Raw genomic sequence first — 12,446 nt, forward strand, 5'->3', positions numbered from 1 at the left:
TCTCTAGAATCCAGGGGCCAGCATGTATTAATTGCTAGTGCAACTAATAAAATTAATTTTCTTTGCAATTCTGAGTGCATCTTGAGTTTTTTGTGCATGGGCATCCTCCCTAACTTGTAACTCCTTCCCAGGCACACAGGTGACAGTCACTGGTACAGAGTTCCATGGGTCAAGACAGAGTTAATTTCTTGCAGTAGCTATGAGGAGGCAGAGCCAGGAGCTGTGTGGGTGTGACCAGGTTGTCATTCTCTACCATCCACTTCAAGTCAGGGGAGGTGGGGTGAAGTGGGGGATTCTAATTTTTGAGAAAGAAGGGGTCAAAAGGTGGTAGGCCCAGAGGCCATTTTCCTCATTGTCTCAGAACCATGCAGCACCTGCTGGGTTGGTTGGTTGGTCCCTGAGCACTTTTTTAAATGTAAATCACCCTCTTTTTGTATACTTTTGTTATTAAAATTGTTGCTGGTATTGTTCATGTTCTCATCACATTACTGTTTCCAGTAAATTGCTGTCTCTGACTTTTGTTTCTCTCTTATGGGAGGGGGTGAAAGGAGGTTGTAAGGCTGTATAAGGCTGAATTTCCAGCTGGACTTAAAAGCACGACACCTTTTTAAAAATAGGATTGATGTTTTCCTTTTTCCAGTCACTGGGGCTTCACCTGACCACCATTTTCAAATAGGATGGAGAATGGCTTGGCAACTACATCAGCCCTCAGGACCTTAGGATGCATCTAATCAGGCTCCATAGATTTGTGCCTATTTAGTTCCATCAGGTGGTCTCAGACCTGCTCTTGCTGACGGTGGGAGGGAGGGCTGTGGTCCCCCAACCTTCACCCAGAGGTTTAGCAACTTTGGAGAGGTAGGAAGTCCAATGGCCAATGGAGTCTGAGGCAAGGTTGTGCATGGGTTCAAGTCTCTGCAGGTTGTGCAGCAGGAGAATGACTTACAGGGAAATTATTAAACAGCCAGGCTTGCTGATAACACCTTCAAGCAATCAATACCTTGGGTCTCTTCAATCTTTACCTTCATTATGTTTTTAAAGATCCTTCAGCATCCTGGAACATAACAGAAGCAGTTGAGGCCTGTCTTAGCTTCAATCCAGTACTTAAAAAATATCATCAACTACAATTTGGAAAATTGGAATTGCAGACTCTGGACATTTAAAACTGTGGTGCATATTAAGGAGGAAATAAAAGTTTTGGGGGATGGTTGTCATGTGCCTCATGATCAGTGTCTGTCCCAAAGGCTCTTGCTAGTTTGGGTTATCCAGTGTGACTTTTGCAATAAGTTTGTGATTACCTAGAATATTTTCTTGGGAAATCACTGAGTATTGAATTCCATCTTGTATTCTAAATGGCATCTTTTTAGACGTGAGATGTCAGAGAAACATCTGAAGCATGCAGGGCATGAAGCACACAAATGAAGCCATCTCATTCAGTTATGGCTCCATCTCAGGAACAGTGTTTCTTCCTCTGGCCATGCTGAGCAGAGCACTCACTACACCTTTGTCAACAAGGACACTAGACCTATGCTAGCCATTAACTAGAGCAACCCTGACCCCTCTCAGGACCCTCCCTGAGCAGCTGCAATTCATCACAGGCTTCCCATGTGTTTTTACTTTTCCAGTATGAATTCAAAGACACTCTTCCTTGGTTAACACCATGGCAGGCTTAGCCTCTGGGGGCAATAGGCATGGACACAGCAGCTTTCTGCTCAGCTGAAGTGGACAGGCTACACACATGCTCTCACACCAGGAAGCATGAAGGGTCAGGGTGCTGGAAATGCTGAGGTCAGGGTGTGGGGGACGATCCCAAGGTACCAGGATGGCAGCATACCCGCCCTAATTTTTCAAATCAATTTTCTTTATGGCCACTTGAGAAGGCTAGTGCAGAGAGCCCAGATAACTTTTCAGAAGGCTACCTTGACCCTGCTCTTGCTACCACTTACACCAGCACATCTTATCTCCAGGAAGATTACACAGTAGGCACTGTGCAAGAGATGCAATGGGATATCAGCATGTCAGAGCTGTACAGGAAAGAAATATGGTCAGTAATGAAAATCCTGCAGTGATATAGACAAGCAACAACACCAGCCTCACTGACAGATTGGGACCAGCTCCAGCTCCCTGCCTCTAAAACTTTACTCTGGGGCCAAGCAGAGGCCTAGCAGCAACATACCACCTGGAATAATGCAGGCACCTTGCACCACTCAGAGTAGATGGCACCAAATGTTCCTGGCCAATTTATACCCTGTACTCCTGTACTGGAAACTTAAGAAACCAGCAATGCTACATTTGCCAACTCTGCCAGAAAACAGCACATTACAGGAAGCTGAACTGGACAGTCCTCTGCAACTTGCCCTTGAAGAGGGGTCTGCCAGTGTAAGCAGAGGGGTCATTGCATGGAACCCCCTGAGCACCAAAAGCCCCTTAGCTCCACTGAAGCTTCCAAAAGGCTCTAAAAGATGGAATAGACTTCCCTAGGGGAGGAGCTGCAGGGTTAGACAGCACAGCTTTTTGCATTCCTGTCTGGGACTAAGAGTGGGGAGAGTGTTTGTAACCATAATGACTGATTTTCCAGCAAAAATACCTTGATCTCTGCAGTTCAGTAAATATCACAAATACCCAAATTGTTACATGCTTTGCATATCTGTGCCCATAGCAGCCACACTCCTTGCTTCCATTGCCTCACATGGATGGGGTGTCACTTCCCATGCTGGATGTGATCAGTGGTATGTTTCCTTCTGCACCATGTTTGCTGGGTGCCATCTCAGAAGGTGAGTTGCCCTTTTTCCAAGCTAAGTGCTCATGTGCAAACTGAAATGAGAAAGTGCTAGGGGGGACAACAGGAACTTTCAGATGTGAGATTTTGCAGAGGAGGCAACTGTCTCTGTACAACAAAAAGTTTCCTGAAATATGAAAACATGAATTTTGATGTAAACAAAATCCAAAGGGAACACTTTTGCTGCTCATTTTTAATTAAAAAAAAAAAAGCTTTCAGGACCTTTAAAGTTAGATGAAAACACACTCAAAATGTACTGTCAGCCTCCTTCCTCAGCTTTGCCAAACAACCTTATTCAGACTTTCACAGCAGCATTGTACAAATCCAGTATCAGTATCCATCAGTCAAACTTTTCATGTTTCAAAGCAGAAAAAGTGAGCATTTTCTACAAAGATTATTCTGATTATTCTTGCCATTCTACTGATGAGATCCATCAGCTTCCAGCAGATCAGAGCCACAACGTGTGTCTAGGACAGCTGGCCCATGCTATTGATACTTTTTTATTTCTAGAGCCAGAAAGGAAATGTTGCAAGTGGAAAATCAGGCATCTAAGATGCAGGACAGTGGTGAACCTTCCTCAGGTATTGTTCTTCTCTGCAAAGCATCATTGCTGACTGCCTTGTACCTCACTGGCCTAAAATAATTAGAAATACAAGACTGCTGAATTGAGCCTATGTAGCCATTTCTTCCTTGCTAATAGTGTAATCCTGATGGAGGTAGGAAGGCTGCAGATGATATGGCTATAATAGTGAAGGCAGGCTATGAAAATTGCAGAGTAACATGGCAGATTGTTTCATTGGCTTTCACCCACAGTCAAGTCTGTGGAAATTGGTTCCTCCAAATTGGCAGAGAAGAAATTGTGTGTAAAATCTCGCTGTGAAAAGCCAGTGTCCATACAAGAGACAGAGGAGTGTTAAAAACACCAATCACTAATTTTTAAAATTTTAAAAGTTTAATACTAATAAAATGGTTGTAAAAATAATAATGTAATTAGAGTAATAATAATTTGGACAATTTGGATTAGGACAATATAAAACAATAGAAATACGAGTTATGGACAGTCCAGGTACCTTTTTCTGGGCAGCATAAGCCCAAAAAAGGGCCCACATTAACAGAGGATTAACCCTTAAAAACAATAACCTGTTGCATATTCATACATCTCATACATGATACATAAATTCCATTCAAACACAGGATTCTGCCTGGTCATCATCAGCTTCTTCCTCTTAATCCTAACCAGCGTCTCCATGGCAGAGCAAGGAGGGAAGAAGTTCATTTCTCCTGATAAAAGAGCAATAAATTCTCTTTCTCTGAAAGATTTAGGTGTCCTGTGGCTGCTATCTCCCTGTGAGTCCTTTCTTTAAAAAAATATCTTACATAGCATAGTTTCTATTTTAACATTTTGTTATAACCCAAAACTATATTTAACACACTACTTAATAAAATTAATACAGCATAACTTTATAACACAGCACATACAATATTGATTTCAATATTTGCGAAAAGCCAACCATAAAATACGCATTTTTCACAGGAGTCCTGCAAGTTTATTAAAATCATAAAGGAGAGAGTCCACTGGGACATATCCCCGTGGGGTCTTTCTTGATATTTTGGAGGGTGCAGCCTCTGTTTTAATCCCAAATTCCCGGCCGCATGTTGCCCTCTTCCTTTCCCCATTGTCTGAAGTACTAGGAAGGTAGAGCCTTCCCAAACTGCCTATTGCATATTCCCCCTTCAAAGTGCCATTTTACCCCAAGGTTCCTAAGTTCAGGCTTGTGCTGAGTCCCCCACTTCTCTGTTTCAGGAGTTGGGCTGTCTGGGCTCCATAACAAACTTGCTGCTTGAAGTTAGGGGAGAATTAAGACCCATTTCGAATATGTCAATCCATGGAATTGTTTGAAAAGACATTAGCACACATTTGCCCTATCAAGGCCTCCTGGCTTGTGTTTGTGTCCTGCCGCTGCAGCCCAGCATGTGCCCGGCATTTCCCCGAGCCCTGCGAGCGCCTGCTCCAGCCGTGCCGCTCTCCACGGAGCGCCGGGGCCTAACCCGGACCCCGCGGTCCGCAGCCGGCCCTCACGCCGTGCCCCGGGCCTGGGCAGCGGCCCCGGGCTGGGCGGGGAACAGGCCTCGCTCGCTCGCTCGCTCGCTCGCTGGGGCCGGCGGAGGTCACGGGCACAAAGAAGGAATAAGGAACGAGCTGTGGATATGATGCTTGTGGCTAACCCCTCCTCTCCAAAGGCTTTCTTTCCATCTTCAAAAGCTAGGTGCCTGGCGTTACCCTGCAGTTGGAAGTGGGCAGAACCTGTGATTCGACCTGATTCAGAGCTTGGTTCCTGAAAGAGTGAAATCCCCCCTTCCCCCGAGCCCTGCACAAGCTTTACTCCAGGTCTACAATTTGAAGGTATGGTGAGCGCCCTGTAAAGGTAATACTCTGCTCAATTTTGCATGAAGACTTTGTTAATCATACAGGAGATCCCAAATGTGGGCAGGATTCCCGATTCAGGGAATCATTAAAGATGTTAGGGGACTTGAAAGGATCGAAAATACTCTTTTTTAATTTTGGTTTTCAGAGACGTAGTGCATTTCCCACTATCACAGGAAGAGGGGAAGAGGTATCACTAATATAATTTGTCCTTTCAGATTTTACATTAATCCAGGTTTTGTGAACAGACGTTCATACACTTCTGACATTCAAAAAGCAGCTTGCTCTTGGACTGTAAAGGAGCTGAAGTGCCTAAGGCAATATATTGGTTATGCCGCTGCTTTCTATCAATCTTTTACATGTTCTCTGACAGCTATGCAAAATACATATTTTAACCAGAAGTCAGTATGTAATTTTTTTGTGCTCAATGCCTGGTTGGTTAGACTGAGCAAGCACAACTTCTTTAAATTTCATTCTCTTTTCTGACACCACATTTCAAATTATTTTACTCGGAAAGTGCTAACAGACTTTCCCATCAAGTGGTTTTTGAAACAGTGTTTTAAACATGTGGATGAAACACATATTCATATAAAACTTCATCCAAGGGAAGCATATAATGGAATTGAAGCCTTGCTAAATAACCTTGTTTCTGCGCACCTAAATAAGATCCCTCAGAGAACACGTCTTTCCTGAGGCTCGTTCCCCTCTTTGGCAGTGCCCAAGCATGTTTCCGCTCCGAGGTGGACGAGTGGCCTCCCCGCACCCCGCCCGGATAGGGACGGTTCGTGGAGGCACTTGCTCTGCATTTTCTCTTCCCTGCTGTGATCAGAGGCAGCGGTGCCTTGTGGCCATCAGCAAGTGAGACGCTCCATTGTATAGAAGTGTTAGAGGGAACAGTCTAGATAATATTATATGTTAATAATGGATACTTTATTTGCTGGTTTTGTATCATTTAATTGCACAGCATTGCAAGGGAACCAGCAATAGCACATTCACAGTGTGTAGCATAGTTGCCAGGATTTAAAGCTGCATAATTCCCGTGGGGTTCATTCCCATTGGTTAGCACTGGCTGTATGCTGGTGACCTGAGTGACATTGTAGCACAAGGCATTTCTGCCCAGACACTCGCACGCTTTTCTCACCTCTTCACAGGGAACAAAACGAGCCTGCTGTGAGCACAACTGCAGATTAGAGAGGTAAGAGTGTGTTTGAGTGTGAAAAAGCACCGGAAAGAGGGGCAAATAAGTCAAAGGAGAGGGCACAAAAAAATCCCGGCATCAGCCGGGATTCCTGAATTCTTGAAAGGCTGGCATTTATTAGTCACTTTGTCATTCATATCTTCAAGTAAGAAGAGCCTGTAAGTCTGTAGGTTTAACCAATTTTACAGGATTTGAGTTAACCTGGGATAAGGAGATGTCCAGAGCTGGTCGCTTAGCAGAGGTGCAAGGAGTGCAAGCATCAGGGAACAGGTTTCTTGTGCTCAGCATGTCCAGAGCTAAAGGAGAGGTCTGTTCTGTTGGTCCCCATGCTGGAGCCTCACCCTTCATGTTGCACTGCATTGACCGTCAGCAGTGCTTTAAAAATATTTCAAAGCACAGCAAAGTGTGCAAGATACTGTTCCAGAGGCACTTCTTATCACTGTGCTAAAAGAGGGCTGAGCAGATAGTGCAGGTATCCTGGCAAATGTACACAATGGGACCAAAGCAGAGCAGCAGCCTGGCAAGCAGATAAACACACTGCTGGTTTGCTTCCCAAGTTCTTCAGCCTGGTATGCTGTGATGAAGAGGAGTGGAATTTTCCATCTGGTTAATCAGACTTTGCATGCCATCCTGCCGTCTCCCCACCATCGATGCTTGCAGATGCCCATTTAGCTGCAGGCTATGAACGATGAGATTTCTCAGGGGCTTCTCCTAGGTCAGGAACAATCACTGGAAAAGTAGATCAGAGAGCTCACAGAGGAGGTGGCCTGATAAGCTGGGAACGTGCCTTCCCTTTGGCTCAGTTTCTGTAATGAGCTGAGAGATAGCTTGTGTTGCCTGTGTTGACAGCTTGCAGCCAGCACAGCACCACTCCAAGCTTTTCTGAGTAAGGACTTGAGACCCACATGCCAGCCTGAGCTCAGCCTAACACCTACAGGCATCCGGGGCCACCTCATGACACATATGCTTTATGACCCATGAGAGGGGATGGAGAGAAAACTCCCTATGTGGGAATTTGGAAAGGATGCTTGGTTGGAGGCAAGAGTGATCCTATATACTGTGACTGCCTGTACATGACTGTGCTGTGTGCTGGCACAGGACAGCCAGCTTGGAGCACCCTTCCCATCTATGGAGACCTTCCGAATCACAGCCCCGTACTGTCTGTGCATGCTGCCTGCATGGGCCAGGGAGATCCAGGCACCAGATCTGTGCAGTTTCAGTGGGTGAAGTGTGCTCAACAAATCCTTCTATAGCACCAAAGGGGGCAAACCAATCCCTGAGACACCAGCCCTGGAGAACTGTTTGAAGAGGTGGCCATGCTTCCCCCTGTAAGACTTCAAAGATGTAGCAGAAGTGGCAAATCTTATAAAGCTGAGCCTGTGCAACTGTTAATTTGAAAGCTGCTTTATTGGCTTCAGACTGCATTAATATGTTAATATAGTAATATATAAAAGAGTGATTTGTCAGAAATCTTGCTGACAGGACAAGATACAAAGATAGGCAGATAGCTACATATGCCTCTGGTATAAGATACCATTTGACAACAAAAGCAGTTTGGCAAGGAGATGCACATAAAGTCACCTGCAGTCTGAAAGAGGAGATCCTCTATCTTTCTGATACAGCTTCCAGGAGATACAGCCTTCCACAATGGGAAAGATTTGGAGATTCCTTCTGGATCAGGGAACCTTTGAGTTCTCCACTTGGGGTCTTATGGCAAGGCTCTACCCCTAGGTGAACACATGTTTTGTCAAAATTAGGAGCCTAAGAAACATGACAGAAGAGTGTCATTAATGGAGGGATATAAAGTGTCTGAAGAAGAGGAAGTTAGAGTGTGGTTTTTCTAGACAAAACTTGAGAGAATGAAATACAGTCCATGAGGAATGGTTGAAAGAAGATGGTTTTAGGGGATTCTGCAATTCAGTGAAGGAAAGCAAATGGGGTAGATTTCCTCTAGAGTTGTCTGCATTCTCTGAAGTCTTAGTCTCTGATACCTTAGGTGGTATCACTTAAATGACATATTACAATCAGACACTGTGTTGCAAGTGGAAGATACAATCATCCATTTAGATGAGCGAGGTATTTCCTGTATTGACACCAGAAAAAGACACGGGGAAAAAAAATCTGAGCTTATAACCATGGGGCCAGCCATCACATAAAGAGCTGCAGCCCCTTCTGTAGATTTTCTAAGGTATAGCAAAATTTTAAGAAGTTGATCTTGCATAATTTATTTTTCCTGTACCCAGGGAGGGAAGGAAGATTTTAATTCTGGATTTTAATTCTTCTCCTTCCAGAAAGCCATTCAATAACAGGGTAGACTCCCTGTTATTGAATGGAAATCAAATTGCAAAATCACACCCCAGAAGTCAACATAATCCTTCAGTCTGTAGTTTAAGATCTCACTTGGAAGGAGAGGAAGAGGAACCATGTGAATCGATGCTGAGGGAAGTGGTGATTTGAGGGAGCATCCGGAAAAAAACTTGGAGGTGCTGCTGTCCCAGTGACTGCTGCAGGATCATCCACCTTGATTAAGACTTTCATACCACAGACCTCATTTGCATCGTGTCTAACTCTGCCTGCAGGTGCTGTATGCATGAGTGTTTGCCTGTCCGTGGTGATTAAGCTTCAGCCTCTTGGTGTGTCAATGTCAGCATTACCATAAGCATTAGTAGCTTCCATTCAACTCCTCTACAGCAGCAGCTGACTGCTTCTTCATAGTGATTATGCATCATTTCCAGGGTCAGGTAGACCCAGGCTTATATAATTTGCCTGAAACTGGTGAATTCATGACCACCAGAAGACAGTAATGCAGGTTCTAAAATTTCTTTAAAATAGTATATTCTACTTAAAAGAAAATTAATTAAAACAGGGCTATTCCTGTCCTGAAAAAGGAGGTCAGATTAGATGATCACACATGGTCCCTTTTGTCCTTGTAATACATATACAAATACACAGCATTGGGTGCTGTTGGAGAAGAGCACAATGCCAATGGTAATACGATATGGAGAATGGCAAAGAAAACTGGCCAAGTTAAATCTGGACAAATATATTATCAGAGCAGCAGAGCAGCCTTTCCATCCTGTTTTCCCAGCTCATAGGAGGCAGACACCCCATAGCAGTATCAGACCAAGCTACTTAAAGCAACAGAAAGGTTTTGTGACATCCTCTGGTTTGTACAACTTATCAATAGAGGATGCCCAAATGAAAGTGACATGCTGTTGTTGCAAAATCATGCAAGTTATTCCCCTGAAATAATTAATTGCTAGTTTAGACATTTCAGTCTATTGGGATGGAACAAGGTGTATATGAAAGGTGCTCTATTGCAGAGTCATAGCCACAGGAACAAGCCATGCTCAGAACAAATAATAATTGTGTCCACTACTGTTCATAAGAGTGTTGCTGCTACTGCCAGTGATTGTTTGCTTTTTTTCTTTTTAATTGCTTGGCTACGTCAAACAATATAGTGTAACCTAAACATAGCTCCTCTCAACACAGCTATTCTTCCAGTTTTGGCCTTCCTACTACCATGGTTGTCCTATGGGATAACAGCACTCTCTACTGAAGATTCTTGGGTTACCAGGGACCTTCTAATATCCCTCAAGCCAGAAACTGTTCCAGAGTGATTGCTTCCAACACAATAATCTTTGCTTCTTAAGAACCCAACTCTTATTCTTGGGTGGGATTCCCTTCTCTCTGACCATTCTTTGTTACCTCATCATCACCCACCTGTTATGGCAGGGAGTCTGGGGAGTTAGGGAAGAGCAGCAGGAAAGTGCTGCTGAGGAGGGAACAGAGGAATGAAAAGACAAAGTGAGAAAAACTACAAAGGTGAATAACCCAAGCTCACTAGAAATAAGTCTAGGTGCACTGTGCTGATGTCAGAGAGATGGTGTGCTAGTGAGATCCTTCAGACTGTAATCTCCATGCTTGGGGAAGGGATGGAGATTTAAGTGGCAGCAAAGAAGCAAGGGTTATTGATGGGTTAGAAACCATGGAATCATCTGAGAATGGTCACACAGGAATTAGGGCTTCTCCCTCCAGAAAGATGGTGGGATCAATAGGCCAACTGACGTGCACCTACACCAATACCCACAGCGTGGACAACAAACAGGAGGAGCTGGAAGCTATGGTGCAGCTGAAAATCTATGGCATAGTTGCCATCACACAGGCATGGTGGGATAACTCACGTGACTAGGGTGCTGCAATGGGTGGCTGTAGACTTCTCAGAAGGGACAGGCAAGAAAGGGGAACTGTTGTGGTAAATCTGTGTGAGGGAGTGGTTTGACTGCCTCAAGATTAATGATGGCAATTGATGCCACAGGACTTTTGCTTTTTATATGTATTTAATATATTTATAGCTTTGTAGACTATTGTTTTATTATATAGTTATATAGTTTCATAGTTTACTTCAGTACTTTTCCAGTACTCTGTTAAAACAGATACATTCCTGGAATCCTATTCTAATCTTACTTCAGTGAACCAAGGCCATTCTTCTGCTTTCCTATGTATGTAGACTTAAACAATGTGGGCCTAGAACCAAGAGGGGAGGCTTCAGTAGGAGGCTAAACCAAGGGGGGAATTAACTTCTTATTGAGGATTCTTGTCAACTATGCTAATATGCTAAACTTATAAAAGTGTCATAGCCCTATATCACATGTGCATTTCAGTGTGCATTCTGCTGTGCATTTTGGGCTGATAAAGGCATCTCAATGATAAGGTTGAATGCTTATGTTTATGGTTAAGGGGGAATGTCAATGACTGTCATAGACTGACCAACCAGGAGGAAGAGGCAGACAAAACCTTCTATAAGCTGCTGGAAAAATCCCCACAATCACTTGTCCTTGTTCTTGTGTGGGACTTCAGCTTAACCAGATGTCTGCTGGAAATACAACACAGTGGAGAGAAAAGAGTCTATGAGGTTCCTGGAGTGCACGGAAGAGAACTGCCTGACACAGCTGGAAAGTGAGACAACGGGGAAGCCGCCCTGCTGGACTTGCTGTTTGTGAGCAGAGATGGACTGGGGGGACGTGACAGCTGAGGCCATCCGGACACAGCGATGATGAAGTGACAGAGGTTTTGATACTGGAGAAATAAGGAAGGAGGACAGCAGAACTGCCACCCTGGACTTCTGGAGAGCAGACTTGAGTCTGTTTAGGAGACTGATTGAGAGCCCCTTGGGAAGCAGCCCTGAGGGGCAGAGGGGTCCAGGAAGGCTGAACACTTTACAAGAAGGAAATCTTCAAGGCACAAGAACAGGCTGTCCTCATGTGCTGAAAGACAAGCTAGTGAGGAAGAGACTGTCCTGGCTGAACAGAGAAATTTGGCTGGAACTTAGGGAGGAAAAGAGCATTTATCACCTCTGGAAAAAGGGACAGGGAACTCAGGAGGACTTATGAGGATGTTGGGAGGTTAGGCAGGGAGAAAGTTAGAAGGGCCAAAGCCCAGCTAGAAATTAATCTGTCCCATGCTGTAAAAGATCACAAAAAGTGTTTCTATAGATCCATCAGCAACAGGAAGGCCAAGGAGAATCTTCATCCCTTTTTGGATGTGGTGAGAAGCATTGCTACAAAGGATGAGGAAGAAGCTGAAGTACTTAATGCCTTTTTTGCCTCAGTCTTTAATAGCAAGAACAGTTGTCCTGAGGGTAGCCTGAATTAGAAGACAGAGATAGGGAGCAGAATCAAGACCCAAAAATCCAAGAGTGAATGGCCTGTAACCTGCTATGCCACGTAGACCAGCACAAGTCTAAGAGTACAGTAGGAGGTGGCGAAAGAGCTCACCAAGCCACATGTTTTACCAGCAGTTCCCAATCAGCCAGAGAGTCAGCAAATGTGAGGCACACATATAAGGAGTGGAAGAAGGATCCAGTGAACTACAGGCCAGTCAGTGTAATGAAGTAGATCATCTTAAGCTGTCACATGGCATGTGTAGGACAACCAGGGTATCAGGCTCAGGCAGCGTGGGTTTATGAAAGGCAGGTCCTGCTTGACCTCCTTCAATGACAAGGTGACTGTTTAATGGATGGGGGAAAAGCTGTGCATGTTGTACAC

This window comes from Zonotrichia leucophrys, chromosome 28 (genome assembly GCF_028769735.1).
Source record: "Zonotrichia leucophrys gambelii isolate GWCS_2022_RI chromosome 28, RI_Zleu_2.0, whole genome shotgun sequence".
Lineage (NCBI taxonomy): Eukaryota > Metazoa > Chordata > Aves > Passeriformes > Passerellidae > Zonotrichia > Zonotrichia leucophrys.